A 7,819-nucleotide genomic window follows, 5' to 3' on the forward strand; every position below is an offset into this window, starting at 1 on the left:
CATGTTATAGATGGTGGTGTAGATGAGTCTGGGTCTAGTCATGTTATAGATGGTGGTGTAGATGAGTCTGGGTCTAGTCATGTTATAGATGGTGGTGTAGATGAGTCTGGGCCTAGTCATGTTATAGATGGTGGTGTAGATGAGGCTGGGTCTAGTCAGGTTATAGATGGTGTAGATGAGGCTGGGTCTAGTCAGGTTATAGATGGGGTGTAGATGAGTCTGGGTCTAGTCATGTTATAGATGGTGGTGTAGATGAGTCTGGGTCTAGTCAGGTTATAGATGGTGGTGTAGATGAGGCTGGGTCTAGTCATGTTATAGATGGTGTAGATGAGTCTGGGTCTAGTCATGTTATAGATGGTGTAGATGAGGCTGGGTCTAGTCAGGTTATAGATGTTGTAGATGAGGCTGGGTCTAGTCATGTTATAGATGGTGTAGATGAGTCTGGGTCTCATCATGTTATAGATGGTGTAGATGAGGCTGGGTCTAGTCATGTTATAGATGGTGTAGATGAGTCTGGGTCTAGTCATGTTATAGATGGTGTAGATGAGTCTGGGTCTAGTCATGATGGTGTAGATGAGGCTGGGTCTAGTCATGTTATAGATGGTTGTGTAGATGAGTCTGGGCCTAGTCATGTTATAGATGGTGTAGATGAGTCTGGGTCTAGTCATGTTATAGATGGTGGTGTAGATGAGGCTGGGTCTAGTCAGGTTATAGATGGTGGTGTAGATGAGGCTGGGTCTAGTCAGGGATGGTGGTGTAGATGAGACTGGGTCTGGTCATGTTATAGATGGGGGTGTAGAAGAGGCTGGGTCTAGTCAGGTCATAGATGGTGGTGTAGATGAGGCTGGGTCTAGTCAGCTTATAGATGGATGGTGTAGATGAGCCTGGGTCTAGTCATGTTATAGATGGTGTAGATGAGGCTGGGTCTAGTCATGTTATAGATGGTGTAGATGAGTCTGGTCTCGTCATGTTATAGATGGTGATGTAGATGAGGCTGGGTCTATTCCGGTTATAGATGGTTTAGATGAGGCTGGGTCTAGTCATGTTATAGATGGTGTAGATGAGTCTGGGCCTAGTCATGTTATAGATGGTGGTGTAGATGAGGCTGGGTCTAGTCAGGTTATAGATGGTGTAGATGAGGCTGGGTCTAGTCATGTTATAGATGGTGGTGTAGATGAGGCTGGGTCTAGTAATACCAGGGATGGTGGTGTAGATGAGACTGGGTCTTGTCATGCTTATAGATGGGGGTGTAGATGAGGCTGGGTCTAGTCATGTTATAGATGGTGTAGATGAGTCTGGGTCTAGTCATGTTATAGATGGTGTAGATGAGGCTGGGTCTAGTCAGGTTATAGATGGTGTAGATGAGGCTGGGTCTAGTCATGTTATAGATGGTGTAGATGAGTCTGGGTCTAGTCATGTTATAGATGGTGGTGTAGATGAGTCTGGGTCTAGTCATGTTATAGATGGTGGTGTAGATGAGTCTGGGCCTAGTCATGTTATAGATGGTGGTGTAGATGAGGCTGGGTCTAGTCAGGTTATAGATGGTGTAGATGAGGCTGGGTCTAGTCAGGTTATAGATGGGGGTGTAGATGAGTCTGGGTCTAGTCATGTTATAGATGGTGGTGTAGATGAGTCTGGGTCTAGTCAGGTTATAGATGGTGGTGTAGATGAGGCTGGGTCTAGTCATGTTATAGATGGTGTAGATGAGTCTGGGTCTACTCATGTTATAGATGGTGTAGATGAGGCTGGGTCTAGTCATGGTGTAGATGAGGCTGGGTCTAGTCATGTTAGATGGTGTAGATGAGTCTGGGCCTCATCATGTTATAGATGGTGTAGATGAGGCTGGGTCTAGTCATGTTATAGATGGTGTAGATGAGTCTGGGTCTATCATGTTATAGATGGTGTAGATGAGTCTGGGCCTAGTCATGTTATAGATGGTGTAGATGAGTCTGGGTCTAGTCATGTTATAGATGGTGTAGATGAGGCTGGGTCTAGTCAGGTTATAGATGGTGTAGATGAGGCTGGGTCTAGTCATGTTATAGATGGTGTAGATGAGTCTGGGCCTCATCATGTTATAGATGGTGTAGATGAGGCTGGGTCTAGTCATGTTATAGATGGTGTAGATGAGTCTGGGTCTAGTCATGTTACAGATGGTGTAGATGAGTCTGGGTCTAGTCATGTTATAGATGGTGTAGATGAGGCTGGGTCTAGTCATGTTATAGATGGTTGTGTAGAAGAGTCTGGGCATAGTCATGTTATAGATGGTTGTGTAGATGAGGCTGGTCCTAGTCATGTTATAGATGGTGGTGTAGATGAGGCTGGGTCTAGTCAGGTTATAGATGGTGGTGTAGATGAGGCTGGGTCTAGTCATGTTATAGATGGTGTAGATGAGTCTGGGTCTAGTCAGGTTATAGATGGTGTAGATGAGGCTAGGTCTAGTCATGTTATAGATGGTGTAGATGAGTCTGGGTCTAGTCATGTTATAGATGGTGGTGTAGATGAGTCTGGGTCTAGTCATGTTATAGATGGTGTAGATGAGGCTGGGTCTAGTCAGGTTATAGATGGTGTGATGAGGCTGGGTCTAGTCATGTTATAGATGGTGTAGATGAGTCTGGGCCTCGTCATGTTATAGACGGTGTAGATGAGGCTGGGTCTAGTCATGTTATTGATGGTGTAGATGAGTCTGGGTCTAGTCATGTTATAGATGGTGTAGATGAGTCTGGGTCTAGTCATGTTATAGATGGTGTAGATGAGGCTGGGTCTAGTCATGTTATAGATGGTTGTGTAGATGAGTCTGGGCCTAGTCATGTTATAGATGGTGTAGATGAGTCTGGGTCTAGTCATGTTATAGATGGTGTAGATGAGGCTGGGTCTAGTCAGGTTATAGATGGTGTAGATGAGGCTGGGTCTAGTCATGTTATAGATGGTGTAGATGAGTCTGGGTCTAGTCATGTTACAGATGGTGTAGATGAGTCTGGGTCTAGTCATGTTATAGATGGTGTAGATGAGGCTGGGTCTAGTCATGTTATAGATGGTTGTGTAGATGAGTCTGGGCCTAGTCATGTTATAGATGGTGGTGTAGATGAGGCTGGGCCTAGTCAGGTTATAGATGGTGGTGTAGATGAGGCTGGGTCTAGTCATGCTATAGATGGTGGTGTAGATGAGGCTGGGTCTAGTCAGGTTATAGATGGTGGTGTAGTTGAGGCTGGGTCTTGTCAGGTTATAGATGGTGTGGATGATTCTGGGTCTAGTCATGTTATAGATGGTGGTGTAGATGAGTCTGGGTCTAGTCATGTTATAGATGGTGTAGATGAGGCTGGGTCTAGTCATGTTATAGATGGTGTAGATGAGGCTGGGTCTAGTCATGTTATAGATGGTGTAGATGAGTCTGGGTCTAGTCATGTTATAGATGGTGGTGTAGATGAGTCTGGGTCTAGTCATGTTATAGATGGTGTAGATGAGGCTGGGTCTAGTCATGTTATAGATGGTGGTGTAGATGAGGCTGGGTCTAGTCATGTTATAGATGGTGTAGATGAGTCTGGTCTTGTCATGCTATAGATGGTGGTGTAGATGAGGCTGGGTCTAGTCATGTTATAGATGGTGTAGATGAGTCTGGGTCTAGTCATGTTATAGATGGTGTAGATGAGGCTGGGTCTAGTGGTGTAGATGAGGCTGGGTCTAGTCATGTTATAGATGGTGTAGATGAGTCTGGGTCTAGTCATGTTATAGATGGTGTGTAGATGAGTCTGGGTCTAGTCATGTTATAGATGGTGTGTAGATGAGTCTGGGTCTAGTCATGTTATAGATGGTGGTGTAGATGAGTCTGGGTCTAGTCATGTTATAGATGGTGTAGATGAGGCTGGGTCTAGTCAGGTTATAGATGGTGGTGTAGATGAGGCTGGGTCTAGTCATGTTATAGATGGTGGTGTAGATGAGTCTGGGTCTAGTCAGGTTATAGATGGTGGTGTAGATGAGGCTGGGTCTAGTCATGTTATAGATGGTGGTGTAGATGAGTCTGGGTCTAGTCATGTTATAGATGGTGTAGATGAGGCTGGGTCTAGTCATGGTTATAGATGTTGTAGATGAGGCTGGGTCTAGTCATGTTATAGATGGATGGTGTAGATGAGTCTGGGTCTCAGTCATGTTAGGTTATAGATGGGGTCTAGTCATGTTAGATGGTGTGGGCTGGGTCTAGTCATGTTATAGATGGTGAGTCTGGATGAGTCTGGGCCTAGTCATTTATAGATGGTGTAGATGAGTCTGGGTCTAGTCATGTTATAGATGGTGTGTAGATGAGTCTGGGTCTAGTCATGTTATAGATGGTGTATGGTGGAGTCATGTAGATGAGTCTGGGTCTAGTCAGGTTATAGATGGTGGTGTAGATGAGGCTGGGTCTAGTCATGGATGGTGGTGTAGATGAGATGGGCCTAGTCATGTTATAGATGTAGATGAGGCTGGGTCTAGTCATGTTATAGATGGGGTGTAGATGAGGCTGGGTCTAGTCATGTGGTATAGATGGTGGTGTCATGTTATAGATGGTGTGTAGATGAGTCTGGGTCTAGTCATGTTATAGATGGGGTGTAGATGAGTGGGTAGTCATTATATGATGAGGCTGGGTCTAGTAATGCCAGGGATGGTGGTGTAGATGAGACTGGGTCTGGTCATGTTATAGATGGTGTAGATTAGTCTGGGTCTAGTCATGTTATAGATGGTGTAGATGAGGCTGGGTCTAGTCATGTTATAGATGGTGTAGATGAGTCTGGGTCTAGTCATGTTATAGATGGTGGTGTAGATGAGGCTGGGCCTAGTCATGTTATAGATGGTGTGTAGATGAGTCTGGGTCTAGTTATGGATGGTGTAGATGAGGCAGGTTATAGATGGTGTAGATGAGTCTGGGTCTAGTCATGTTATAGATGGTGGTGTCTGGATGGTGTAGATGAGTCTGGGTCTAGTCATGTTATAGATGGTGATGAGTCATAGATAGATGGTGTAGATGAGTCTGGGCCTAGTCATGTTATAGATGGTGTAGATGAGGCTGGGCCTAGTCAGGTTATAGATGGTGGTGTAGATGAGGCTGGGTCTAGCCAGGTCATGGCTGGTGGTGTAGATGAGGCTGGGTCTAGTCAGGTTATAGATGGGGGTGTAGAAGAGGCTACCCATCTCACGATATACGATGCATTCAGAAAGTATTCAGACCCCTTTCACTTTTTTCCACTTTTTGTTACGTTACAGCCTTATTCTAAAATGTATAAAATAATGTTTTCCTCATCATCTAAAAATGGACAAAAATAACTACCTTATGCAGACCAAATGTAGATAAAAAAATCTAAAACTGAAATACATGAGTATTCAGATCCATCAAAATTGAGCCCAATTGCATCCTGTTTCCATTAAAAAATCATCCTTGAGATGTTTCTACAACTTGATTGGAGTCCACCTGTGATAAATTCAATTGATTGGACATGATTTGGAAATGCACTCACCTGTCGATATAAGGTCCATGTGCATGTCAGAGCAAAAACCAAGCCTTGAGGTCGAAGGAATTGTCAGAGACAGGATTGTGTCGAGGTACAGATTTAGGGACGGGTACCAAAACATTTCTGCAGCATTGAAGGTCCCCAAGAACACAATGGCCTCCATCATTCCTAAATGGAGAAAGTTTGGAAACACCAAGACTCTTCCTAAAGCTGGCCGCCCGTCCACACTGAGCAATTGGGGGAGAAGGGTCTTGGTCAGGGAGGTGACCAAGAACCAGATGATCACTCAGACAGAGTTCCAGAGTTCCTCTGTGGAGATGGGAGAACCTTCCAGAAGGACAACCAGCTCTGCAGCACTCCACCAATCAGGTCTTCTTGGTAGAGTGGCCAGACGGAAGCCACTCCCTAGTAAAAGGCCCATGACAGTCCACTTGCAGTTTGCCAAAAAACGAAAGGACTGTCAGACCATAAGAAACAAGATCTCAGACCACGAGAAACAAAGATCTCAGACCATGAGAAACAAGATCTCAGACCATGAGAAACAAAGATCTTATACCATGATAAACAAGATCTCAGACCATGAGAAACAAGATCTCAGACCATGAGAAACAAGATCTCAGACCATGAGAAACAAAGATTCTCTTTGGCCTGAATGACAGTGTCACGCCTGGAGGAAACCAGGCACCTCTTATCACCTGTCCAATACCATCCCTACGGTAAAGCATGGTGGTGGTAGCGCCATACTGTTGGGATTGTTTTTCAGCAACAAGGACTGGGAGACTAGTCAGGATCGAGGGAAAGATGAACGGAGCAAAGTACAGAGATGTCCTTGATGAAAACCTTCTCCAGAGCGCTCAGACTGGTGTGGAGGTTCACCTTCCAACAACGACTCTAAGCACACAGCCCTTCGGGGACAAGTCTCTGAATGTGCTTGACTGGCCCAGCCAGAGCCCGGATTTGAACCCGATCGAACATCTCTGGAGAGACCTGATAGTATCTGTGCAGCGATGCTCCCCATCCAACCTGACAGAGCTTGAGAAGATCTGCAGAGAACACAATAAACTTCCCAAATACAGGTGCCAAGCCTGTAACGACATACCCAAGAAGACTCAAGGCTGTAATCGCTTCCAAAAGGTGCTTCAACAAAGTACTGAGTAAAGGTTCTGAATACTTATGTAAATGTGATATTTCAGTTCATTTAAAAAGAAAATTGGGCAAAAATTCAAATCCTTTTTTGCTTTGTCATTATTGGGTATTGTGTGTAGAAACATCACTGCTCTAGAGGAGATCTGCATGGAGGAATGGGCCAAAATACCAGCAACAGTGTGTGAAAACCTTGTGAAGACTTACAGAAAACGTTTGACCTCTGTCATTGCCAACAAAAGGTATATAACAAAGTATTGAGATAAACTTTTGTTATTGACCAAATACTTATTTTCCACCATAATTTGCAAATAAATTCATTAAAAATCTTACATTGGGATTTTCTAGATTTTTTTTCTCATTTTGTCTGTCATAGTTGAAGTGTACCTATGATGAAAATTACAGGCCTCTCTCATCTTTTTAAGTGGGAGAACTTGCACAATTGGTGGCTGACTAAATACTTTTTTGCCCCACTGTATAGAGAGAGAGAGTAGAGTGCATTAAAACTAAACATGTAAAACCCCAACACAATAAAACAGTTACAGTTAAACTTTCAATGTGCAACACCCTTGCCCCATTGGTTGGTTGGCACATATTTGGCTCCACCCACATCTTGTTGACTCTCATCCAATTGGTGGGATGAACAAATGGGCGTGTTATTTTTCTTTGTGGTCACTACTGCTATTTGCTCCAGTCAGTCAGCCCACAGATCAACACCACCATCATCATCATTTATTTCAAATGAAAACAGAAGAGATATTGATTTCAGCTCAGTGTATAATATTGTACAATGGCACTGCATCAAAGGACAAGTGTATAAAAACAACCAAATTAAAACAGCAATACAATGAGTCAAGGAAAGAAATAGTTTCTGTAGAAGCCTGTCCATTGAGGAACCATGCTGTTCGTCTGTATGTGAGAAGTGAGAGAGAAAGGAAAATGGAAAGAGGAGGTTGGTAGGTGTTTGGCTAAGTGTGATGCCAGGTGTTTGGGTAAGGGTGTTGCTAGGTGTTTGGTTAAGGGTGTTGCTAGGTGTTTGGGTAAGGGTGTTGCTAGGTGTTCAGTGTTTGGTTAAATGTGTTGCTGGGTGTTTGGTGTTTGCCAGGTGTTTGGCTAGGTGTTGTTTGGGTAAGGGTGTTGCTAGGTGTTTGGGTAAGGGTGTTGCTAGGTGTTCAGTGTTTGGTTAAATGTGTTACTGG

This window comes from Oncorhynchus tshawytscha, linkage group LG31, assembly GCF_018296145.1.
Source record: "Oncorhynchus tshawytscha isolate Ot180627B linkage group LG31, Otsh_v2.0, whole genome shotgun sequence".
Lineage (NCBI taxonomy): Eukaryota > Metazoa > Chordata > Actinopteri > Salmoniformes > Salmonidae > Oncorhynchus > Oncorhynchus tshawytscha.